Raw genomic sequence first — 27,426 nt, forward strand, 5'->3', positions numbered from 1 at the left:
GGAACAGTCCGTGTTTGAGAGGCAGGGCGTGTTCCTGAAAATAACAGTACCTATTTTCTGGAATAAGTAGCAGTGAAAAGTGGAAAGAGAATGTCAACATCAACAGCCCTGTGTCCTCTTTCTGAGTTTAAGCATTATTTCCTCTGTTGCATGGTCCAGTGGCGGGAATTCCTTTGGTAGCTCCAACGCCCAGAAGTAAAGTAGATGGAAAGCTACCCAAGGCCACCAGGTCCCTGCTGGCAGACAGCGGTCCAATGTACCGCACGCTTGTCTTTTCAACTAATTTGCATGGCAGAGTTTACACCATGTCAGTTAGCACTTGTTTGTAATCAGGCTGTAGCTCCACTTCCAGGCTAGGAGGCAGAATGAAGAGCTGACAGAAGCACTGCTCCTGACACACATCTAAATGGAGGCCCTAGTTTATTGCATATTCATCTTTTTATAAAACATTTCTGACTAAAAAGGTACTGATGATTTATACCAAACCATTACAGAAATTAAATACATTTACCCTCTTTCAACAACCAAAAATGTTTCCCAAAAATTAGATAACAGATGTGTATTCTTTGTGTATGGTTAAGATGGGAAACATTCAAGACAATTAGCAAAATGTGCTTAATAAAAGGATATGTGCATTGCCTAATGTGCACAATCGTATTTGTTACCATGATCCATTTCTTTAAGCACTATGTCAATTATCTTTCTGCTTGATAAACCGCTGGAAAAGATACTCTATTGAGCTACCATTAAACTGTGATGCACAAATTGAACAATTAATTAAACCATAAACACAGAAAATTACCATTTTAAACAATGGAAGTGCACTGTCTGATATTTCCGGTGGCTAAACAAGGGACTGGATAGTAAAGAAAGATAACTGAATGTAAATAGAAAAAGTAAACTGTCTTGGCATGGTGTACAACTTGAAATTGGAATAATGTAGACGGCAATGCATCTCAAAGTGACATGGACGGACTGGCAAGGGGTGCAAAGGGGCCATTGCTTCCCAGGCTGGCTGTGCTGTTGCCCCATGGGCGAGAGCTCCAAAATGTAAAAAGAATAATACAAAAAGATAAAATCCTTCACAATATAGCCTGCCACAAAGGTACCACATGCTGCAAAGCCTGGTCAGATTCTTTGTAAATAGGGCGAGTCATTTGCCTTGATTTTATCAATGTTGTAGATGTGCATGGATGGACCCGACACATGGACCTCCACAGTGAGTGAGTGCGAGAGGAGTCTAGGCTGCAGGGGCATTATCATACCGCCCAGTGGCAATCTATCCATTTGAATACCAGATTCTGTGACCCTGGATGAGTAATGTTGGCACCACTGCTCCCCATTAACCATTGGACTGTTACAATCCACAGCTTAATATGATTCCCACTTGCCAATGACATAAGGGTCCATATCTAATTAGAGTTTGTTCTCAGTATGATTATGTACAAATGCTTCCCTTATGTTCTGGTGAATTTATTGATCACCAGTGTGTTCATACAAAAATAGTGTAATAGCACCCTGAATAGCACCCCTGGATGTTACTTGTATAGTGGTTAGAGAAATGTCTTTTGGACTATTTGTGGTACTTTTTTGGAAACAGTTGAAAAACACTTCAAAAAAGGTAGCAGGCGCTCCTCTCCAGAAAGAACATGGCATGATAACCTGCTCTGAGATGAGAGTTTGCAGCACACGCTTTTTGCTCACTGTACCTTTCACAGATGGGAAATATCCATTTGCATATCAGTCTTTGTCCCGCACACATGGGCAGTCCAGCACCAAAATGCTATGGCAATTCCTCTCTGAACAAGAGTACCAAAAGCAACCCCATACACGTGTTTCAGCCTTGTTGGGCCTCATCAGTGAGGTGAAGCTTTGTCTCTCTGAGCACAGTGAGCAGGGAGTCCACGTCTGGTTGCCCCCAGGTAACTCAGGGTGACCAACCACAAGTTCCTTTCAAATAATTCAAAAAAGGTAGCAGGCGCTCCTCTCCAGAAAGAACATGGCATGATAACCTGCTCTGAGATGAGAGTTTGCAGCACACGCTTTTTACTCACTGTACCTTTCACAGATGGGAAATATCCATTTGCATATCAGTCTTTGTCCCGCCCACATGGGCAGTCCAGCACCAAAATGCTATGGCAATTCCTCTCTGAACAAGAGTACCAAAAGCAACCCCATACACGTGTTTCAGCCTTGTTGGGCCTCATCAGTGAGGTGAAGCTTTGTCTCTCTGAGCACAGTGAGCAGGGAGTCCACGTCTGGTTGCCCCCAGGTAACTCACGGTGACTAACCCCAAGTTCCTTTCAAATATTTCAAAAAAGGTAGCAGGCCCTCCTCTCCAGAAAGAACATGGCATGATAACCTGCTCTGAGATGAGAGTTTGCAGCACACGCTTTTTGCTCACTGTACCTTTCACAGATGGGAAATATCCATTTGCATATCAGTCTTTGTCCCGCCCACATGGGCAGTCCAGCACCGAAATGCTATGGCAATTCCTCTCTGAACAAGAGTACCAAAAGCAACTCCATACACATGTTTCAGCCTTGTTGGGCCTCATCAGTGAGGTGAAGCTTTGTCTCTCTGAGCACAGTGAGCAGGGAGTCCACGTCTGGTTGCCCCCAGGTAACTCAGGGTGACCAACCACAGGTTCCTTTCAAATATTTCAAAAAAGGTAGCAGGCACTCCTCTCCAGAAAGAACATTGCATGATAACCTGCTCTGAGATGAGAGTTTGCAGCACATGCTTTTTACTCACTGTACCTTTCACAGATGGGAAATATTCATTTGCATATCAGTCTTTGTCCCGCCCACATGGGCAGTCCAGCACCGAAATGCTATGGCAATTCCTCTCTGAACAAGAGTACCAAAAGCAACCCCATACACGTGTTTCAGCCTTGTTGGGCCTCATCAGTGAAGTGAAGCTTTGTCTCTCTGAGCACAGTGAGCAGGGAGACCACGTCTGGTTGCCCCCAGGTAACTCAGGGTGACCAACCCCAAGTTTCTTTCAAATATTTCAAAAAAGGTAGCAGGCGCTCCTCTCCAGAAAGAACATGGCATGATAACCTGCTCTGAGATGAGAGTTTGCAGCACACGCTTTTTGCTCACTGTACCTTTCACAGATGGGAAATACCCATTTGCATTTCAGTCTTTGTCCCGCCCACATGGGCAGTCCAGCACCGAAATGCCATGGCTATGCTATGTGAGCAAAAAGCAATGGCTGCGAACTCTCAGTGTGGTTAATAACCACTGAACAGGTTATCATGCCTTGTTCTTTCGAGAGAGGGGCACCTGCTACCTTTTTTGTATTTTTGAAAGGAACTTGGGGTTGGTCACCCTAGGTTACCTGGGGGCAACCAGACGTGGACTCCCTGCTCACTGTGCTTAGAGAGGCTCAGCTTCACCTCACTGATGATGCCCAACAAGGCTGAAACACGTGTATGGGGTTGCTGATGGTACTCTTGTTCAGAGAGGAATTGCCATAGCATTTCGGTGCTGGACTGCCCTTGTGGGCGGGACAAAGACTGATATGCAAATGGATATTTCCCATCTGTGAAGGTACAGTGAGCAAAAAGCAATGGCTGTGAATTATCCACCTGCAGACCCCATAGCCACAATTCCAAGCAAGACACCGACCACAGCTTCTTGTTGGGTCTGACAGAGTCTGAATGGCAAATCAAAATTGTCTACTGTCTAACTGCAAGCAAGTGCAATGGAAGGTGGTGAGGGACAAGCAATAGGCTTGGTGTGATGGGCAATAAAAGGGTGTGAGTGGGAAGGGATTGGTGATTGAGAAATGTGGGCAAGGGAAAGAGCTGCATGCTAGATAAGGGGTAGGGGTTTAATCAATAGTTAAATGATGGAGCAAAAGGGAATAGAGGTCTGAAAGTTAACTGTAAGAAACAGGAGAGTATTGAGAATGTGGTGCAAGGGAAGGACACCAGAGGATGATGGGTAAGAAAAATAGGGTAAATGAGATGGAGGTACACATCTGGAATGGTAGGTCAACAGGTTGACTGTTGCTGACATCTCTCTTTGACCCGGAGGCCACTGCACCCAATTGTGGGGATTGGATTCACACACTCCCATCCCCATCTTTGTTCCAAGTGATGCATACTTGCTTTATGAATATATGTTTCAATTACTACTTCCCTTATACTTTTTCAGTTTGCTTTATCATGTGGCTTGGTGCTTTGAAAGTACACACAATTGTACAGACTTAGATCATAATTATAGTAGGTTTTCATGATAATTATAATCTTAGTCTGTTTCTCAGATGTATTTGTCTCAGGATACAGATGATTAATAGGCTTCACCCATGTAGATACATTGGTGCTTTGAAAACCAGATTTATTGAACACTATATTAGTTTAGTCCTTGAGTAACAACTTTGCAGAAAGCATTTCTTTTGTTTCTGATATTGATGATTGAATAGGAAAGATTGAGTCTCCCCTGCTTTCTGAATTGGAAACTGTGAACCAGAAAGACAGGGCTCAAATCCCTACCTTTTACACTAAATCCTTTATGTGATCGTGGGTAAATCACTTTTCATCACTGGGCCTCCTTTTCCTTAACTATCTGTAGAAAAAGCCTCACTCATATGTTATGGGTGAGTTTTATTAAGTGCAACAATTAACTGGAAAGGGTATTTCGCCGCTATTCGGTGTTGAGTGGAAAGCTCCAAAACACACAGGTAATTAGAAGCCCGTACAGTATTAATTATGGGTAGGTTTCCTGTGTTTTTCCCACGGCTATTTTTGCAGTTGGCATTTTCGTTATGGTGTTTTCACTGCGGCTGTTTTTGAAGCATTTTTCTTTTTTCTAAGGTTGGGGTTCCCCCTGCTTCCCTTCAACACACCCCATCCCATCACCCTGCCACCCACCCCCCCTAATACCATACGCCCAACACACAACACTTTTTTTGTTGTTGTTGAAAACACCACAGAAAAAATACCAACCGCAAAAATAGCTGTGAGGAAAACACGGTAAGCATTACAGATTGAAGAGATAAGTTTGAACTTTTTCCTATATCCTAAGAGGTTTAGTTACGTGAGTCATGTAGCAGGTAAGGTGTTCCAGCATCTGATGGCCAGTAGGAATGAGCGGGCAGCCGCTCTCTCGTTCCTGTAGGCTGGTGGGTTCAGTCTTCTGTCCAGCCTTATCCTAGCTGAGTTTACCTTGGCAAAGGTGCTAAACCTTTTTGCTAGAGGCGTGGCTATTGAATGCTGCATGCTTTTAAAGGTGATTCTGTTTTTTTACAGTCAGCCAGTGTAGAGAGCGGATTGCCAGGAAGATTTGTTGGAATTTCTCACACTTAATTAAAAGCCTTGCAGCTGTATTTTGTACATTTTTCAGCCTGTTAATGGCATAGTCTGGCAGATGCAGATAAATTACATTGTTAAAATCAAGGCGTGAGGAGACCAGAGCATTACAAACTAATAATACCTGGTGTGGTTGTGCTGGTGTCCAGTCATTCATTTGAAAACAAAAGGATCGAATGCAATACATTCGAGTCAAAAGGACTGAAAAAAAAGACTGAATGCCTTTTTTTAATGTTTTTTTTTGGGGGTTTTGGTATAGGTAAAATGTATGTTTTTTTGCCATAAAAACGGAGATGGGGGGGCATACATTCCTTTTGACTCGAATGTATTGCATTTCGATTCTTTGTATTTGATCCTTTCACCCATAACCGGTTGTGCTACATTGGGAAAGATGTTTTTATATTCCTAATAATGAAATAGCATGATTTTGTCACTGCTGTAACTTGCGTACTCAGTGACAGGTTCTCATTGATAATGCCCAGATTCTTCACCTCTGAACTAGGTCTGGGACATTGCCCAAAAGAGTCAAGCCAGCATGCTGGGGACCGGAAATGAAATTGTTGTTTATAGTTAATTATGGGTTCATACTTTATAGTGTTACTCTATAAATAATTTAAACAATTTATATTAAGCATATTGGTGAGGAAGCAGGATGCAAGTGTGGGGGGTGGTACACAGGGTGCCGGTATGGGTTTTGTGTTGTGGGCTAAGGAGGCAGGAAGCCAGGTATGGATCTTTTGCCATGCCAGCTCATGTTTCACTCTGAGAAAACCTGCCCCCCTCTGCTCTTCCAATGCATTCTCTAGCTTCACCACCTCTTCATATTGTTTGTTCTAAAACTAAATATTAGATGAGATGGGATGGGAGGAGATGTAGCCTGCTGTCAAATTACAAACTGTAAAACATTGAAAACTGGGGTCATATATCAGCTTTTCAGTTTTGCCGATTATATTATCCTGGTGAAATAATCTTACTGTGTTTGGTAAGTTAGAGTGGTCTCTATGAAACCACAAACATAACTGAAAAAAATAAGTTTCATAAAAGGAAAGAATTGTGAATAATGTCTACTATATATACTTGGGAATTTGTGGGAGTGGGAGAGGTTGGTATTGTGATTACTTGTTCTGGAAGCTGGGGCCACTGCACTGTGGCCTTGGGTCACTACACTATAGGGTTTCTCCACCTATAGGACATTTGGCCTCAATGATCCTTGACAGAGAGGGGCATTAATCAGGACAACTGCTCCACATGTTTCCTTACTCAGGGCAGGCAAAGAACAAATTACTTACCTTTCTTTCTGATGGGTGTTTCTTCCTAATTTCCTCAACCAAGAGTGAAGTTTGAGTACCGTCCCTGTGGCCATGGACCTGCCCACACAGTCCACAGTTTCCAAGCCTGATTTTAAAATCTGCCGGGAAGCCTCCCTGCCATCAGCCACCACGGTCTGGAAACCATCCTTGATCTCTCTTTCAGGGGTGTGCTCACCCGCCCCTGCCACAGCAGACTATAGGCCTAACCATAACCTGGTGAGAGTGCATGAAACATTCACTGAATGTAGAGCAAGGCTGCCCAACGCAAACATCTTGCCCCAAGAGTCAAGCCTCTTACTGTAACAGTCAGGAGGGAGGAAAGGGGTTCACTGCAGCCAACTGAACCACCAAGCGTTAAAGGGAGTCATGAGAGGATAGAAAGGTTGGATCAGACTGTGCCGTGTGGTGTTTCCTCGCTAGATCCCTGTCAACTGCAGCAACAAAGGCAGGTTTCTCGCAAACCTCCGTTACAGGTGCATCCACTTCCACATTGAAGGGCAGCAGTGTCTCCTTCCTAGGGGCATCATCCAGGATATCACAAAGCTCGTACTGGATATTGGCTCTGGATGGAGCAGAAAGCCCCAATGAATCATCAACCTTGGCTATCATCCACTGAAAAGGGCCTGAGGCTTGCCCGGAGTAGGAGCTGGCAAGATATCCATCTCTTGGGACGTGCCCGGCCACTGGTGACTTGACGGTCCTCAGCTAGCCCCATCAATTTCTCACCTTCGCCATACAATTCTACAGGTAAATGATTGTCTTCTGGGAAAGGGTACCTGATCACGGTCCTTGTCATAGACAGAGTTAATCTTGGAAATGATGACATCTCTTGGGAAGGGAGAATACTTCCAGGGTGCTTTGAAGATACCGGTGTCGATCAGCGCAGAGGATGTCGACGTTGAGACAGCCCCAAAACCGGGACAGCTGCACCCATAGGCTGGGCTGTCTGGCGCCTGGACCATTCATTCATCAGTGGATTCAGGCCCGAGCCCGAAGGTGTATGGCAGTGCACTCCAACAGGTGCCATTTCCGATTGCAACAGATGCGCCTTCACTGGCACCAACAAAGCTGAGGCCAAAGCCGCCAGCACCATGGCAAACATGTCCATCATCTTCAGGCAAAATACCTCCCATTCCTCTTTAGTGCAGGACTGGGTGGGAATAGAGATTTGTACCTGCTGTTCCAGGGCCTACCTGGAGAAGTGGCCCCTCTTCTTAGAGGATAAAGAAGAGGGACAGTGATAGGTACATTCGGGAAGTGGGACCTCTTCCAGTGCTGCTTCTTCTTCTTGTCCTTTTCTTCCTCTATGCACAGAGACTGTTTTTCGGGATGGCGCTCTTTGTCATGCGACCTCAAACAAGACTGCAGACCTTGTGGGCGAAGTTGAAGAGCTTTGCTGCTATATCCTGGAGGGCCTTCGGGTGCATGGACTAGCACGACCTGCAATCCTGAGTAGCATACCACGTGCCCAAACAATAAAGACAGACCCGGTGCAGATCCAAAACGGACATCTGTCAGCTGAAATCCGCATACGGCTTGAATCCCGAAGGCCCTTGACATAGTCGGCATGGTGTAGAGAAATTAGTAAGCAAAGACATTCCGATCATCAAACAGAGGTCACGGGGTGCAGTGCCTCAATATATACTGGCCCCCGATGTCATGTCCAGCGCAGTGAGCATAGGGGGCGTCAGACGGAGCCGATTCGTACCCGCACTGCACCCCTTTGTTGCAGAAAGGTTTCAGAGAACCACTGTGCCCCAATGAACCTGTGGGACTGAGATGAAGTGACTGTTAGGGAGAATTCTCTGTAAAGGCTAATTTCCTAAACCTAGTGAGTCCCCCAGCAGCTTTGCTGGATTTCTGGGGTTTATTTTTTCTCCTGCTAAGAGTGAGATTCTTTTTACTCCCACTCTTAGACATGATTTGAGGTGTTCCTTTATCTTTCAATGTGTTTTATGGGCTATGGGGTCTTTTACTCCATAGGGTCTCGTGTTTTTGATGTGGGTTACACAGCACCCTCTGTGCCGTAACCCAGGGGTGTTGTAGCGACCCCCCAACATAGACTCCATACCCTGGGACTGACTACTGTCTCCCAGGGCATGTAAAGTCACCATTGGCTTTACTAGTCCCAAATTATGAACAGAAACCAGTACAAACCATCATATTGTGGACGTACTGGTCGGGGCAATTTGATTGCCCCGGGGTCTGTTGTTCGACGGGGCACGTCTCCGTCCCCCCTGATCGAGTTTTGGCTGGTGGCAGTGGATACTACTTTTTATATTCAACCGCAAATATATCTCTATGGGATTTTCCCATTGTTCGAGGCTACCAACTTTAATTATTTAATTCTTATAGCCTCGAACATACCGCCGGTATATTTATTTAATATTAATTCACCGGTTGGTATTTTTTGCCAGAACTCGATTCAAAAATGGCGTTTGTGTTCTCTTCTGTGACTCCAACCCAAGTCGGGCCCTTTGTTCCACTTTTTGGCGGGCTTCTCCACAGAAGCCTCCAAAAGTGGTGCCACTCTGTCTGGGTACCACAGGTGGTGTGGGAGGGGGTTTAGGCACCCTGGACTGAGTTACCTTGGTAACTCAAGTCACACTCTTGTGTGATTGGCCCAAGTGGTGAGCACTTAGCAGGTTTGATTGACAGCTAGGCTGAGTGAATGGGGGTGTGCTGCATAAAAGCAGGGCTTTGGGGACTGGAACTTCAGAAGTCGCCACAGGACCTAAGAATCAGAGGAGGGAGAAGCTGAGCCGACCTGCAACGATGACGCCACCACCGGTGGAGCCCCGCTGAACCGTCTCACCACTTTTCCAGACGACAGAGGAGATCTCCAGTCCGGAGAGACTTCTTCCTTTGACTGGTGGGGATAACCAGTTTTGCCTTCTTTTCACCTTCCTGGAGCATCTCGTGTCCGCCTTGCCCGAGCCAAGCACCCTGGCAACCGGAATACCATGGTTTACCACTACCGCGAAGAGAAGGGTAGTACCTTTTAACCGAAGAACTCCGCGGCTGGTTTCTTCCCTGGCAGTGCAACCACCTTCATCTTTCCTCCACGGCGAGACCTCCTCTTCCTCTGGACGAAATACCGACTTGCACCTGCTGCCAGTAACAACTGCCCCCGCTGGAGCTTCCTTCACACTTAAGGTACTGTGTCCCGCCTGGCTCCCCTTGCGACAGATCGTTCGGGGTGACAGTAAAGCCTCGACTTTCTAACCTGGGCTAGCCTGGGACAACCTAGCTAACTTTTCCTGACTTTAATTTCATCCTTTTTGTGCGAACTATCTACAAAACTCTTTGGGCATAACCCCACTGTGTGAACCTGGACCCCTTCTGCTTGCTCTCTCCAAGAGTGGGCCTTGCAATTGACTTCCTTGCTCTCCAGTAGAACTCTGCCTAGCCAGCCTTCCTGTGGTTCTTTTAAAAGTATTGAAACTTGTGTGCTTCCTTAACTCTGCCTTTTTCCCTCCCTTTCCTTATAACTTATTAGAGTGTCATCTTATGTTAAGTGCTCACCTCTGTCTGAAAATAAGTGGTGTTTCTCACTAAGACTTGTCTAATAAGTGAATAGGGTTGTATATATATGATAGTGACTGTGTGCTGAATTTACATACCTCTTTTTGCTAGTGTAAATCACACGTGTGTCTTTAAATAAATAATGAAATACTTTTACACCAAAGCTCTGGTCAGTGTTTGCTTGTGCTACTGTATCTCTGTACCTATTGTGTATACTCTACATACTGCCTAACTCTTCCTGAGGGAAGTCTGACTGCCCAGCCACAGCTACCAAGTGAATCTGTGTGGTACTGACTGCTACCAAGTGGGTTTACTGCCAAACACCTGTAGTCTTAAATCTTTTGCAGTGGTCCCTAAGGGAACTCCACAGGTTTCTGGCCAACACTGGTGTACAGCGGTGGGATTTGTATTGAGTATACATTTTAGTGTGCTTATAGATATCTTAGTGCAACTAACCACAAAACTTAGCACTAAAAGAAGTATTTTCTAAAACATGTCAACTATGGAAAGTTATAGTCAAGAGTCCCTTGCAACAAAAACTGTTGATTGTTTAAGAGTTCTCTGTAAGCATAAGAATCTCCTGACTAAAGGCAAGAAAATGGAGCTAATAGAAAGGATGTTAGCAAACCAAAGTCTGGATGGTGGTTCAGAGGAACCTACCACTCCAGCAACTCTAGATAACAGCAATGATATTGATTTGAGTGGTAGTATTGATAACTTTGAGTCAGAAGCAGAAGAGGAGGGGGAAGATGTTACAGTTGTCTCCCCTGGGCCTCTACCTGCCCTGCCAGCTGTACCTACTGTACCCTTACCAGGTCCCACAATTAATCCTCAATATATGGAACTAGAAAAAATGAAGCTTGAATTAGAATTCAAAAGAATGAATGCTCAAACAGAACAACGGCACCAAGAACTAAGGCTCTGAGAAATGGAGCTCAACCATGAGCTAGAAATGAAAACATTGTCTGTGGAAAGTGCTTCTCTCTCCGAATCCTCTAGGAGTTCCAGTCCCAAAAGACCCCGGATGCCTAAGGAGTTGGTGGGTATGTATAAACCTAAGTTGGATGTGTTGGACTGGTTGAGTTTGTTTGAATATAATCATGGGCTCCAGAACATTACAGGAAATGAGTTACTTTCCTGGTTGTTCTCTAGGCTCCCCCCTGTTGCAACTGATGTGGTAATGGAGTTGGGGGAGGAGGATAAGAAGGATTATGAATGTGTGAAACTAGCTTTGATAGCTAGATTTGGGAAGACCCCTTCCCAGTACCTTAAGAGGTTTAGGACCCTCAAAAAGCATGATGGTACCCCTTGGGCTACCTGGGTGAGTGAAAGTGTCAGGGCTGGGCAGATTGGGCAGATTGGCAGCACGTCATGTAAGAAACTAGTGTCCCACAGTCACCAAAGCCTTGTGAACCCTTTCTGTAAACCTTATATACTGTACATAAGGAGGATGTTTCATCCCTATTGTAGGCAAAGTATGCAGGGACTAAGAAACATCAAGAGACCACAAATCCCAGCAGGCCGTGTGCTTCACAAGCCAGCTGGGAGGAAAATATCTGCATGCGGGCAACGCCCAACGAACAGCGCATGCGCGAACCGCGCCCACGCTTCCCCGCTTGCTATTCCGGCTTCAGTGGAGGACGGACGTGTTTCCCAGCGCTCTGCTCAGGGCCAGCCTTCGCGGGGCACTTCGCCCACCTGAACTCACAGGCCCCGCGCCAACTTGAGATAAGTGCTTTTGCTTCTTACTATTAAATCCGCGTGCAGAGAGAAAGACTAACGAAGCGGCTGAGGTCGCGGTGCATGCAGACTTAGACTTAGGATTCAGGCGGTTTGGACCGCAACGTATGGCTGAACAATAACCCGCATGCAGAGTGCTTATGTGGGGGTGACTGAGGAAAGCGTTCGGGTGAGGCAACCAGATTCGCACAGTTTCAAGTCTGCTACGGAGGCACGTGTGCGGAACCACGGGTGAAGACAACCCGATCCGAGCATACTCTGAGGGTAGCGTTCCGGGTGAGGCAACCCGACACGTACAGTTGCGAGTCTCCTACGGGGCAGGGCAGGAGGCACGTGTGCGGAAACACGGGTGAAGGCAACCCGATTCGAGCACACCACCGGGTCACGTAGTGCTTTGGGAGCACAAGTCAGTGCTAGAAGGTGTAGTCTGATCTTGCACGTGCTCATTGTATTTTTGGTATTTTCCAGCGGAGCTTGCTACGAACTTTTGGGGACTTCCCATGCCACGTCAAGGAGAACAAGCTCACGACCCGCAGCTAAGTACATTTCTGGTTCCTTACTAAAGTATTGTCTAAGCTGCCAAGTACCCTGTATGACAAGAAATATCGTGTAATTGCGCACGTTAGCACAGGCTTTTGGTAACTGCAGAGAGAAGGCCGTGAGGAACATAAAGCTCATGCTAACATTGTTTTGGTGCAACGGTTGTGGTTAGAGCTCCAAGCAAAAGCTCCTGCAGTGGTTCCAAGCTCCACTACAAAGGCTCCTAATAACTGGTTATGGTATGACTGGATTGAATGAGTGGGCGGAGAACTCACCACGAGAACGACCAGTGGATGGGGCGGCAGGAGCTGAGGAGCATTTTTCCCTATAATTCCCATTCCCATCCAGAACCTCTCCCTAAACCTTTTCCCGGTGAACCTACAATCCCTTACCCATCCATTCAACGGACCCTAACCCTCTTTCCCCGGCGGGTTGCGGTAGCCTGAGTTTCCTACCAGGTCCAGGTGCCAAGACCCTACGGGGAGGCAGGAGTTCGTGCTGCCTCTGCGCCGGGCAAGTTTGAAGACGCCTTGACAGAAAGTTTGAAGAACATAGAGGGATGGATTAAGGGTTACAAGGTGAACACTTATGAGGGAATGAAGAATCTTGTGATGTTGGAGTCAATTTATGATGCCTGCTCTCCTGAGCTCAGACAGCACTTGGCTGATTCAAAGGAATTTGATTCCAGGAAACTAGCTAAAGCTGCTGACGTGTGGGTTGCCAACAGGGCTACTCGCAAAGACTCTGGGGTAACTCAGAAAAAGGATGAGGGGAAACAGCCAAAAAGGACTCCAAAGAGAATTCTAATCATTCCAATCCCAAAGAGGGCCCCAAACAGAACAATAAGGGTAAACCACAAGGGAAACCAAATCAGAGTAGTGTACCCTCTGGTGGTAAACAAGAAGGAGGTCAGAGCAAGCCACCATTCCAGAAAGCATTTGGTACATGCTTTTTTTGTGGCTCACCTGACCATGTGAAAGGAGATCCCAGATGTAAGGCTAAACCTTCAGGGGTCCAGCTTGTCCCCTTAGCCTTTGCTCCAGAGGAGGAAGTACCAATGGCAAGTGGAAACTTTCTACTGCTGGCTGATGAACCCATTGGAGTCTCAGCCAGTGTTTCTTTAGTGTCTCTCGGTCTTTGGGAACAAGAGAATTTAAATGTCTATAACTCTATGTTGCTAAGGCACCCAAACGCCTCACCAGGTTAGCTGGAGGGCCTGTGCAGATGCTTCCCCAATTACCAGTTCTCATCCAGTGTAATGACATGACTGTGAAGATACCTGTCAGCATACAAAGTGAGGTACCAGGAAGGGTTCCGTTGGGTAATGACCTGAAAACTCTTGGAGTAGTGTCACATACCCCCAGACCTCCTAGTAAAAGGTTACAGGAGCTCACCAGACCTGCAAGGGAGAGAACCATGAGAGGTACTCCCAAGGAGATGATGAAGAAAGGTATCACTCCTACTATACTGGAACTACAACTTGCTATCACGGAACAAAAGGAAGCAAAGGGGAAACCCAGGACTTCCAAGAAACAGCCAACAGCAAGCACTCCAGTGCTTCCAACAAGGACTTCCCCGAGGTTGTCCAAAGTTACACCTGTAACTCCACCTCCAGATGAGGCTGAGAGGGAGGTACAACACTGTATGGTGGAACTAGACTCTGAAGAAGAGTTAGTGGAAGGCCAAGAACTCATTGGAGATCTGGATCCTGTTGACCACCCTGAGCTGCAGTCTTTACTGGCAGAAGGTGGACCCAACAGGGCAGACTTCAGTAAGGGAAAAAGAGAATGTCCAACTCTGGGAGATCTCCGCCAACAGGCAGCTTCTCAGGCTGATGGGCAAGAGCCTGGGAAGTATAGGTTGCACAGGGAAGATGGCCTCTTCTACAGTGAACCAGTCTGCACCTGGAGACTACAAGCGGCTTGTAGTACCTCAAGAAAACAGACAACAGTTCTTGCAACTGGCCCATGAGATTCCTTTGGCTGGTCACTTGAGTTTCAAGAAGACCAGGGAAAGGCTCTCACTCTACTTTTATTGGCCAAAAATGGGGGCTGAGGTAGATAAGTTTTGCAAGAGCTGCCATAACTGCCAGACCTCTGGTAAGGTTGGGTCCAAGAATGTGGCACCTTTAGAGCCTCTCCCAGTTGTGGGAGTCCCATTTGAGAGGGTAGGGATTGACATTGTTGGTCCCCTTGATCCCCCAACCTCCTCAGGCAACAAGTTTATCCTTGTTGTAGTAGACCATGCTACTAGGTACCCTGAGGCAATTCCTATGAGGACTGTTACAGCTCAGGCTGTGGCTAAGGCCCTTTTTACCAGAGTTGGGTTTCCTAAGGAAGTAATCTCTGACAGGGGGTCAAATTGTATGTACCACTACATGAAAGCCACGTGGAAAACCTGTGGAGTTACTTACAAGTTCTCTACCGCCTACCACCCTCAGACAAATGGGTTGGTAGAAAGTTTCAACAGAACCATGAAGAGCATGATAGGTGCTTTAGAGGATCCCCTTAAAAGAAAGTGGGACCTTCTATTGCCATGTCTTCTCTTTGCTTATAGAGAAGTCCCTCAGGAGGGAGTAGGTTATTCTCCCTTTGAACTTCTCTATGGCCATCCGGTCAGAAGTCCATTGGCCCTGATCAAGGAGGGGTTGGAGAGTGCTCCTTCCCCCAAGCCAGTCAGAGTGACTGACTATGTGATAGGTCTACGCAGAAGAATGTCACAAATGATGGCAGAAGCTAGTAATAACCTGAAAGCTGGACAAGCCCTGGTCAAGCATTGGCATGACCAGAAGGCTAACATGTTTGAGTTCACTCAAGACCAGCTAGTTCTAGTTATGATCCCAACAAGGCAAAGGGCCTTGCAAGATAAATGGATGGGACCCTTCAAGGTTGTGGGTAAACTTGGAGAGGTGAACTATCTGGTGGTCTTGGGCAATCCCAAGGAGGCTCCCAGAGTCTTCCACACCAACCGACTAAAAGTGTATGTCTCCAGACCTGATGTAGGAGCTTTGCTTCTAGCATCATCAGAGGAAGAAGAAGAGAGTGAAGCTCTACTTGATCTCCTCAGAGGCTTACCCTTGGATGAAAAGATTGAAGGAGTACATCTCTCTTCAAACCTGACACCTGAGCAACAAGAAGAGTGCAAAGCCATGTTAAATCAGTTTGCCTCTCTGTTCTCACTTTCACCAGGCTTGACCCCTTGGGGACACCATGATATACTCACTGGTGACTGTCTGCGAGTCAAAAGCAGAGGATATAGAATGTCAGAAAACGTAAGGACCCACATCAAAGGGGAGGTCAAGAAGATGCTTGATCTCGGGGTAATAGAGCCCTCTACTAGCCCATGGTCTAGCCCAGTTGTGTTAGTACCAAAGGCAGGATCCAAAGAATTGAGATTCTGCATGGACTGTAGAGCTCTTAATGCAGTCACCAAGACTGATGCCCACCCTTTGCCAAGGACAGATGAGTTGGTGGATAGACTTGGTTCAGCCAAGTTCCTCAGCACATTTGACCTTACGTCAGGCTATTGGCAAATAGCCCTGACAGACCATGCCAAGGAAAAGACTGCATTTTCTACCCCAGTTGGCTTATACAAATTTAAGGTTATGCCTTTTGGATTGAAGAATGCACCTGCTATATTCCAAAGAATGGTGAATCAGGTTCTGAATGGGATGAAGGACTTCTGCATGGCATACTTGGATGACATTGCAGTATTCAGCCAATCCTGGTAAGAACATGTGAACCACTTAGGGTATGTTTTGCAGGCTCTTGGACAGGCCAATCTGACCATAAAGGCAAGTAAATGCCAAATTGGTCAGAGTAAGGTGGTCTACCTTGGGCATGAGGTAGGAGGTGGAGAAATAAGGCCTTTGCTCAGTAAGATTGCAGCTGTGCAAAATTGGACAACACCTACTACTCAAACCCAGGTGAGAGCCTTTCTAGGCCTCACTGGGTATTACAGGAATTTCATTGAGAACTATGGGACCATAGCTTCTCCACTGAATGTGATCTCCTCCCCAAAATTCCCTAAGAAGGTCAAATGGAATGAGGAATGCAATCAGGCCTTTGAAAACCTGAAGAAAGCTCTTTGCCTGAGGTGAGTCAAGGTTTGAGGTTCGAGGGTGATGCCCAAACAAAGTATAAAAAGGACTGTGGCCAGTTCCAGAGTGTACCGAATTATTATATGCGTATTCGGCTATCCAAAGAATGTCTTTCCAGTTGCTTTCAGATTGCTGTAACATACACCGTAAGTACTGTTCAAGGGTCTGATTTGTCCTCTCGGTCTGACCATCGGTGTGAGGGTGGTGACTGGTCGATAATCTTACGTCGATCTGCGCCATTTGACAACATTTGCGCCAGAAGTGGGAAATTAATTGGCTTCCCCGGTCAGAGATTAGTATAGATGGGAATCCATGTAGCCGAACAATATTTTCGAGGAATTCTTTGGCTAGGACAGAAGCTGAAGATAAACCTTTCAAAGGAATAAAGTGGGCCATTTTGGAAAACAAATCCACAATTACCAGAATAGTATTGTACCCCGAACAAGGAGGCAGGTCCATAAAAAAAATCCATTGATAGGGTGTGCCAGGGTGCTGGTGGTATTTCTAGAGGTTGAAGGAGACCGGCTGGTCTTTTCTTTTGACTTTTATTTTGGGCGCAAACACCACAGGACATCACAAAAGATTTAACATCTTTTCGCCAAGAGGGCCACCAAAATTGTCGTTTCACCTTTTCCTCTGCCTTGGCAATACCGGGGTGTCCCTCTATTAATGTATCATGATAACCGGAAATAACCAGTTTGTGTAATTCCTTATGTAGCAGGAATAAGCGTCCTTGGAAATAAGGTAAACCATTATCTATGGTAAAGTCTGATCCCTTTTGTATCCATTCCTGTAAGGTTGTAGGGTCCAGGAATTGTTTCACTCTGGCTTGAATGTCTTCAAGCGTCTGTAACGAAGTCATGCCTAGAATCCTCTGTTCGGGAATTATTGGTACTGGTTCTGAGTTTGTATCAGATTCTCCCATTCCAATTCGGGATAAGGCGTCTGCTTTGCCATTCTTGCAGCCAGGTTGATAGGTAATCACGAAATCAAATTCAGCGAAAAACAAAGCCCATCGGAGCTGCCGTGATGACTGAGCCTTGGCGGTTTTCAAATACTGTAAATTCCGGTGATCAGTGATCACTGTGATGGTATGTCGAGCGCCAAGCAGATAATGCCGCCAGGCTTTAGAAGCGGACTTAATGGCTAACAGTTCTTTGTCCGTGATTGCATAATTAACCTCGGGTGCCGAGAATTTTCTGGACCAAAATGCTACGGGATGCAGTTGGTTGGTTTCGGGATCTCTTTGGGACAGGACAGCTCCCATGGCTAGGCTGGATGCGTCAGTCTCGACAACATAAGGGAGATCTGGACGCGGGTGTTTCAATATAGGTGCGGAGGTAAACTTAGCTTTTAAATCCTGAAAGGCCTGCTCGGCTTCTTCAGACTATTCAAAACGTTTATTTTTCCTCAAGAGTGCAGTAATGGGTTGTACCACGCGTGAAAATTCCGGGATAAACCTGCGATAGAAATTGGCAAAGCCGAGCATGCTTTGAACCCCTTTTACAGAGCTAGGTGATGGCCATTTGAGGATGGCATCCACTTTTCTTGAGTCCTTTCGGACTCCTTTGGGTGTCAGGATGAAACCTAGAAACTTGACTTCTGTGGTATGGAAAACACATTTCTCCAATTTAGCAAATAGTTTGTGTTGGCGCAGTTTTTCAAGTACTGCCCTGACGTGTTTTCTGTGATCAGATTCCGAAGAGGAGTACACCAGAATGTCATCGATATATACGACAACACAAACATCAATGAGTTCCCGAAGGACATCATTCATGAAGTATTGGAAGGCAGCCGGCGCATTACACAATCCGAAAAGCATCACCTGGTACTCAAATAATCCGTATTTAGTACGGAAGGCAGTTTTCCATTCGTCGCCTTCTTTAACTCGTACCAGATGATAAGCCCCCCGGAGATCTAACTTGGTGTATATGCAAGCGTCCTTCACCTGGTCAAGGAGTTCAGGGATCAGAGGCAGAGGATAACGGTTTTTAACCGCTATCTGGTTCAATGCGCGGTAATCGATACAAGTTCTAAGGTCGCCTTCTTTTTTGGGCACGAAGAACAAAGCCGAGGATGCGGGGGACTTTGACGGGCGAATAAAACTATTAGCTAGGTATTGATCCAAATATTGTCTCAAATGCAGATTCTCAGGTTCGGTAAGCTCATAAATCCTGCTACAAGGGGGTTGTGCACCGGGCACCAGATCGATTTGGCAATCGTACGATCTGTGAGGAGGTAACGTGTTGGCCTGTTCCTTTTGGAAGACGTCCTGAAAGTCTTGGTATTCCGGAGGTAGTTGCATGGAGGCAGAGGTTACAGATGCTAGATTAATCTTCAGGTTTTCTGAGTAGCAGGTTTGTGTACAATCCGGGGAGGTTATTCTCTTAGCTCGCCAATCAATTCGAGGATTATGTGTCTCTAACCAAGGGATTCCAAGAATAACCTGAAACTGTGGAGCCTTGATTACATCAAACACAACACCCTCCCGATGGCCGTCGGGACCAATAAGAGTCACCTCAGTAGTGGAATGTGTTACCGGTCGAGAGGCAATTTCAGTTCCATCGACTGTGGTGATGACATCTTTGCTGGTCTTAGGACGGAGAGGGAGGTTAATCCTAGAGACCAATTCACGATCCACATAGTTTCCAATAGCCCCACTATCGATGTATGCCTTTATTGCATGCAACCGCTAAGGCTGTTCTGGATCTACGAGAACCATTGGCACAATGAAATCCGATGTCTGAGAGTTAGTTTTCAAGCTCGGCAAGCGGACCCCTACACATGTTGCGCAGAGTCGTTTCCCGAAACAGAGTCTTCATGGTTTTTATCAGCGGCTCCTACCGCCTTTCGGGGCGGTATTGCCGAGCAATCTCGTAGAAAGTGTGCAGAATTCCCACAATCAAGACATAATTTTAACTGCCGCCTCCTTTCACGTTCCTTTTGAGTTAAGGGTCCTTTAACCCCTCCAATTTGCATAGGCTCAGAGACATCAACTCCCTTGGGATTAGCATGGGTCTTGACCAACACCCGGGTCTCAAACCTGGACCGATCTGCTTTTCTGTTTTGAAGTCTGTGATCCAATTGGACCACTAAGTCTATATACTCTGTGCATTCTTGGGTGGATTTACAACTTGGGCCAAGACATCTTTAAGTTCTCCGAGAAGGCCTCGATAAAACAACGTGACTCTTTTATCCTCTGGCCATCCCGTTTCCACAATTAGTCTATTAAAGGTTGCAATATAGGATAGGAGGTCCTGATTTCCCTGTCGCAGGGATAGAAGTTCGTCATCCAGAGCCTTCCCCTGAGAGTGTCGAGCAAATAACCTTTCCATGCTTGCTTGAAACCTTTGAAAATCACGGAGAATCGGGTCATCTTGAGTAACCAGTGGAACTGACCAATCGGCAGCGCAGCCGCTGAGATATGACAATACAAAGGCTACCTTGGTCTGATCATTAGGGAAGGCCCCAGGTCTGCATAGGAAGTGCAAACGACACTGATTCATGAATACGGCGAATCGTTTGGGGTCCCCAGCAAAGGGTTCGGGTGGGGCCAGCGGCATGTTTCCAGGTAGATTAATCTGCACAGGGTTAATGGAAACCACAGGAGCGGGGTTCCCTCCGGAACCGGGTAGAGGAGTTTGCCCAGCTTGACCTTGCAAAAGCTGTCTGGCCAGGTCATCAGTTCTTTCCTTTGATATTATTAATTCCCTCCTGAGGGCATTAGTCTCTTGACGAGCGGCATTTACTTCGGCCCGTAATTCCCCCAGTAATTGGGCCAACTGATCAGTCTCAGAACTTTCCATATCGCCTGGGTGGGAATTTGTAGGAAGGCTTCGCGTTCTGTTACGCTCACCTGACTCCCACGGAGGCGCTGGCCTGGTTCGCGCTGCTGTGACCTCAGGGTTCGGAAGACGGACTGGACCGGGCCCCCAAATCTGGCTGATGTCTCTTTTTCCCCTCTGGGGCCGGGGTCCGGAAATGCCAGGATGCGGCACGGACCCGAAATGAAGAGGGAATGAATCAACAGGTAAGCCTTAACATGGAGATTTAGCTTTCCTTATTCCCTTCTATCTCTCACCTTTTGTTCTGGTCTTTTTCTCCCGAGGCACTGGGGCGTGACTGCGAATCCGGATGATCGCTGCTGAACATGGAGGCGTCCTGTAAAGGTGAGTGGAATGCAGCGCTGCAGCGATCGACGCGATGAGCTTTTAAATTAAAGTTTTCCTTTTCAGGATTGTCGGCGAGATGTCTCCGGGATGCGGATTTAGCAGGTAAGGACTTTTCCTTCTTCTGTTCTCTTCTTCTCTTCCTTTGCAGGTGATCCAGGATGCTGGCAGGCGTGGCAGAGGTCAGGATGCAGGAGCAGACTCGGTGAGCGTCCAGCTGCTAGATGCAGAACAATGCGAAGCACGTGTGGCTGTTCGGGTGGGGTTTAAATAGCCTTGGAAGAAGTTCCAGGTATGTATCCTTCCTCCAATCAGGTATGTATCCTTCCCCGACCACGGCGGCTGGTAAATTAGTCCCACAGGTAAAGTAGTTCCTTTCAGGCCTCAAGGAGGCCGGGATCCTGCAGCATGGTCTGCATCAGGTAAGTGCACCCAAGCATTCCCATAATGATCCTGGCGCCTATGGCGCCAGGACTGATGTCTTTTATGAGCCTGGCGCCATAGGCACCAGGACACTGTCCAAAGGGCCCCTATATGGGGTTGCTGGGTCCTTCCTTGGGGACTGGATGTCCGCTTTCGGGACGCCAGGCTTGAACCGGCTCCCCGGGAGCGGGCATCATGACACTGAATAAGTTCAGGCCATACTTGTATGGTTCTACTTTTGTCATTCAGACTGACCACCAACCCTTGAGATGGTTAATGCAAATGAAGGGAGAAAATCCAAAACTATTGAGATGGTCAATCTGCCTGAAAGGGTTTGATTTCACCATTGAGCACAGGTCAGGGTGTCACCATCAAAATGCTGATGGACTCTCGAGGATGTATGTCATCGACTAGAGGTATTAGGTTCATCCAGGAGTGGATTAAATCCTCCTGTCCCTTAGTCTGGGGGGGGCGAGTGTTAGGGAGAATTCTCTGTAAAGGCTAATTTCCCAAACCTAGTGAAACCTAGTGAGTCCCCCAGCAGCTTTGCTGGATTTTTGGGTTTTATTTTTTTCTCCTGCTAAGAGTGAGATTCTTTTTACTCCCACTCTTAGACATGATTTGAGGTGTTCCTTTATCTTTCAATGTGTTTTATGGGCTATGGGGTCTTTTACTCCATAGGGTCTTATGCGTTTTTGATGTGGGTTACACAGCACCCTCTGTGCCGTAACCCAGGGGTGTCGTAGCGACCCCCCAACATAGACTCCATACCCTGGGACTGACTACTGTCTCCCAGGGCATGTAATGTCACCATTGGCTTTACTAGTCCCAAATTATGAACAGAAACCAGTACAAACCATCATATTGTGGATGTACTGTTCGGGGCAATTCGATTGCCCCGGGGTCTGTTGTTCGAGGGGGCACGTCTCCGTCCCCCCTGATCGAGTTTTGGCTGGTGGCAGTGGATACTACTTTTTATATTCAACCGCAAATATATCTCTATGGAATTTTCCCATTGTTCGAGGCTACCAACTTTAATTATTTAATTCTTGTAGCCTCGAACATACCGCTGGTATATTTATTTAATATTAATTCACCGGTTGGTATTTTTTGCCAGAACTCGATTCAAAAATGGCGTTTGTGTTCTCTTCTGTGACTCCAACCCAAGTCGAGCACTTTGTTCCACTTTTTGGCGGGCTTCTCCACAGAAGCCTCCAAAAGTGGTGCCACTCTGTCTGGGTACGACAGGGGGTGTGGGAGGGGGTTTAGGCACCCTGGAAGTTGCACTCTTGTGTGATTGGTCCAAGTGGTGAGCCGGCAGGCTCACCACTTAGCATGTTTGATTGACAGCTAGGCTGAGTGAATGGGGGTGTGCTGCATAAAAGCAGGGCTTTGGGGACTGGAACTTCAGAAGTCGCCACAGGACCTAAGAATCAGAGGAGGGAGAAGCTGAGCCGACCTGCAATGACGACACCACCACCGGTGGAGCCCTGCTGAACCGTCTCACCACTTTTCCAGACGACAGAGGAGATCTCCAGTCCAGAGAGTCTTCTTCCTTTGACTGGTGGGGATAACCAGTTTTGCCTTCTTTTCACCTTCCTGGAGCATCTCGTGTCCGCCTTGCCCGTGCCAAGCACCCCGGCAACCGGAATACCACGGTTTACCACTACCGCGAAGAGAAGGGTAGTACCTTTTAACCGAAGAACTCCGCGGCTGGTTTCTTCCCTGGCAGTGCAACCACCTTCATCTTTCCTCCACGGCGAGACCTCCTCTTCCTCTGGACGAAATACCGACTTGCACCTGCTGCCAGTAACAACTGCCCCCGCTGGAGCTTCCTTCACACTTAAGGTACTGTGTCACGCCTGGCTTCCTTTGCGACAGATCGTTCGGGTGACAGTAAAGCCTCGACTTTCTAACCTGGGCTAGCCTGGGACAACCTAGCTAACTTTTCCTGACTTTAATTTCATCCTTTTTGTGCAAACTATCTACAAGACTCTTTGGGCATAACCCCACTGTGTGAACCTGGACCCCTACTGCTTGCTCTCTCCAAGAGTGGGCCTTGCAATTGACTTCCTTGCTCTCCAGTAGAACTCTGCCTATCCTGCCTTACTGTGGTTCTTTTAAAAGTATGGAAACTTGTGTGCTTCCTTAACTCTGCCTTTTTCCCTCCCTTTCTTTATAACTTATTAGAGTGTCATCTTATGCTAAGCGCTCACCTCTGTCTGAAAATAAGTGTTGTTTCTCACTAAGACTTGTCTAATAAGTGAATAGGGTTGTATATATATGATAGTGACTGTGTGCTGAATTTACTTACCTCTTTTAGCTAGTGTAAATCACAAGTGTGTCTTTAAATAAATAATGATATACTTTTACACCAAAGCTCTGGTCAGTGTTTGCTTGTGCTACTGTATCTCTGTACCTATTGTGTATACTCTACATACTGCCTAACTCTTCTTGAGGGAAGTCTGACTGCTCAGACACAGCTACCAAGTGAATCTGTGTGGTACAGACTGCTACCAAGTGGGTTTACTGCCAAACACTTGTAGTCTTAAATCTTTTGCCGTGGTCCCTAAGGAACTACACAGGTTTCTGCCTAAAAGCGACCAGGGTCTTTTTGAAGTTCAGGGAAAAGTTCAAGCAGTGTAGCAGATTACAGGTGTGGTGGGGGCACTAGAAAGATAACAAACAGCAAGCAACATGGAACCCTAACACAAGAGCTCCCATGGGTAACCCATAATCCTTTACAAAATATTCTTCCAAATCCTCCGCCTGGGACTGCCCTACAAACTACCGGGTAGCAAAAGCAATTTCCCACACAATGGCTTTATTGTTAACTGGGGAACGCAGCATACGTTGACTTGAGAAAGCTGCAGAGAGAGAGAGTGCAGCAGCATTGCGAATGGCCTTAACATGGGGGTGACAACATCTGGATGGACCTTGTAATCCCTCAACAGATACCATTAGGCGAGGGGTGAACATGTTTTCCATCACTGGACATCTCACTTTGACTCAATCAAAGGAGCTGATGTGGCTTCGTAGGGTCACAGGTGGCTCTGGAGTGGTATTGGAGTGTTTCACCCAGACTGTTGATCCTTAAGAGTGGTCCTCAGCTTTTGGCACTAGCAAGGAAACTGCTGCCCAAACTAGCTGCCACTGTTATGGGAGCCCAGGGCACTGAGAAGGTGTTTTTATTTTGAGCAATGAAGTATTGACAGTGACTGGTATTGAGTGCAACTAATGACCCAGGGCATTCAAACAGGCAGCAGCTGTGGTGACAGATTGATCTAGAAACAAGGCCCTGTTCCCACTGTGGCCCATGGGCAAATCACTGCTTGAACAGCATCTTTCAAGTTTGCACGTCTGTGACGCGGGAAGTGGAGTTCGAAGATGGTGGTGTCTTTGGGCAGATGTTGTGTGGGAGGCTGACTGCCGTAGTCCCTGACCAGAGCTGCGTGACTTGACCCGTAGAGATCCTTCATGATGGCACTGCACCAAACCTCAGCTAGCACACAAAAGCTTACATTAAAATGCAGCCTAGTCTCCAGTACCCCATCTGATAATTTTAGGGGAAGCATGACAACATCTACATTGGACACATGATGAGTAGTGCCTGTGGCTCCCTGTTACAAGGAGGCCCAGTGTGCACAAGTTCATTGTGGTGGCTGGAGGCCCCATGGTTCCCATGCTGGAGACCCCTACTTACTGACCTGCTGAGTTCTACGTGGGGCCAGACTGGGTAGGAGGATTTGATGGACAGGTGCATATTGCGCCACACTGACTGCTGGACACCGATTGGCGTACTCCAGGAGCTTACTTTGAGCTGCACTACTGTAGCCCAGTGCCTCTACTGCACATTGCTAACATAGGCAATTGCAAGAAACAAGCAAAAATCAGACAGATTTTTACAACAATCTTCCAAAAAAGCACAGCCTACCAGGGAGTCTGTTGAGACTGAGGGACAGGAGAGAATGAGAGCGGAATCCCACCCCCTTCAGTAGGTTGTCTTTCTTGAGGGCTTGAAGGAAGTATAGATAGTGCAGCCAAGAAAATCGGCAACCTCCCACACAAGGTGGAAACCTGGACTATGCAGTGGAAAAACTGTGTGGCCTGATCACAATGGTAGGGGGGGCGAATCAGCGCAGGTGAAGATGTAATTGGGGAACTGCAGAACAATGTTAACAAGCTTAAAGATAAGCTCAAAGCGATAGCAATGAAGGAGGCAGACCTTGAGGGTTGCTCGCAGAGCAATAATGTCAGCGTGGTGGGACTGCCGGAATTCACCTCCACGGAAAAAATGGAGCTGCTGAACAACACTAAATTATCCCAATTTATAATTAAAAAGGGACATTAAGCGTTTATCCTGGCCCGCCAAATGGATTCTTGCCTCAACCAATAATTTCCCATTCCTAATACTACAACTGGGATGCCAGTGAAAAGGGGAGCTCAGATGCTCTGGTTCTATCATTTTCATATAGCCGGACATTGGCCCGACAGCCCAGAATGACAAACGCTGATTCCAGGATGTAAAGACAATTTGGGATCCACTATGCTATGATGTGATTTTCCTGGTTTAGATGAAAATGCTCTGCAGCGGCTCTATGCACTTCTTCATTGATCCTGGCCAGGCTAAACAGCATCTTCCACACAGTTGAGTAGCTTCACCACAAGCTGCAAAGGAGTGAGACTGGACTCCAGGGTTTTGTGATTATATGTCTTTTTCAGCAGTCAGGGATTAGGTGTCCAGCCTGTTCCCCAGATTTAACACTTATCATGTACCACCTAAAATGGTCACAATCAGTGACCTGGCATTCTCACGTTTACACAACCACTCCAGCGTCCTCCCAGGCTTATCCCCCTGCGCGTGACTCCTCTTCCAGGTACTTTGCCTAATTAAACTTCCCAAGCCTGTCCCATTGTGCTAGGCCAGTTTGCTTCAGCGCTATCATCTCATCCAAATGTTCCTTTCCTATCAAGGCCTCCCCTCCCGCCTCTTCAATTCCCTCTCTGTCTCCTCCAATTCCCTTATCAGGACCTTATGCACCCTTCCTGATTCTGCTATCATCACTCCCCTGATAACCACCTTGTATGCTTCCAAGACTGTGCTTACTTTTTGCACACTACTCTCATTCACTTGTATGTATTCAACTGTGTTTTTCCGGACATGCTCAGCAAATGCAGTATCTTGCAATGCTTTACACCTCAGTTTCCACATGGGAATTGGTGGCCTATGGGCAGACACTCTCCATCTCGCCACCAGTGGCGAGTGGTCCGACAGTATTCTATCTAGGTATTCTGTGTCCAAAAATTCGGATCCGCTTTCCCTACCTGTAAATATATAGTCTATTCTGGTGTACACTTTATGTGGTGCAGGGTAATGGGAGTACCCTCTGGTTTTCCCAAGCTCAGCCCTCCATAAATCGCGAAAATTGAATTGGTCTCCCAGTAAGGTCAATACCTTGGCTGGAGGGTATGGCTGCTTGTGCTTAGTGTCAGACCTATCCAAAGTTGGGTCCATTGTGCAATTAAAGTCCCCTGCCCAAATCTAAGTACTGTTTCTGTATGGACCCAATCTCGCGTGTAGTGATCTAAAGAACACTGTGGCGTCATGATTAGGGGCATAGGTATTCACTACACAAACCTCCCAGTTTTCCATTAGCCCATGTACCATCACCATCCTGCCCTCACTGTCGGTTTTTACTGTTAACACTTTGAATGGTATACTGGGTGCTATCCAGATATGGACCCCCCTCGCATATGTTGAATATGTTGAGCCCACCATCACACCACCCATGCCCTTTCCAAGTTCTTCTGATTCTGCCCATCTAAGTGTGCTTCCTGCAATAACGCTATCCCAACCTTGTTTCTCCATATATACATGTTCATCCTCTTACGTTTCACATAATTATTAAGTCCCCTCACATTCCAAGTCATAATTCTGACCGCGTTAGCCATTAGTGCTCATGTTGGAGAGCTAGTGAGGCCACCATCCTGTGGCCAGCCTATGTAGGAGTTCAATGCTGTCCGCTATTAACCATGACAGGCTCGCGGCGTGGCTTGGCAGCCATGGAATAGGCTGGGTTTCCCTGTGAGCTCCGTGATCCAACTACTTGATCCAACCAAGAAACGCATACTTTTTTGATGAACAGCAGGCACAGAGCAGAGCATGAGCAGGCTGGCTGCACGTTTATAGCGGAGGAACAGTCGGATTGATACTTTGTATCGAGAGGCCGGCCGTGAAAGGGACATCAACATGGCCCTGGCCGAGAACAAAGAGACTCTGAGGGGCTCACCCCTGCGATGGAA

At 46.9% G+C, this 27,426-nt stretch overlaps 1 protein-coding gene across 7 annotated transcripts in view; it reads right to left on the reverse strand.

Annotated features, from left to right (window-relative positions):
* The window catches only part of PARP4 (poly(ADP-ribose) polymerase family member 4), a 2,748,946-nt gene that overhangs the window by 258,264 nt on the left and 2,463,256 nt on the right, over positions 1-27,426 (reverse strand). The gene's annotated exons all lie outside the window — the stretch shown is intronic.

Source organism: Ambystoma mexicanum, chromosome 7q, assembly GCF_040938575.1.
Source record: "Ambystoma mexicanum isolate Mex_15411 chromosome 7q, UKY_AmexF1_1, whole genome shotgun sequence".
In the NCBI taxonomy this organism is placed as follows: domain Eukaryota; kingdom Metazoa; phylum Chordata; class Amphibia; order Caudata; family Ambystomatidae; genus Ambystoma; species Ambystoma mexicanum.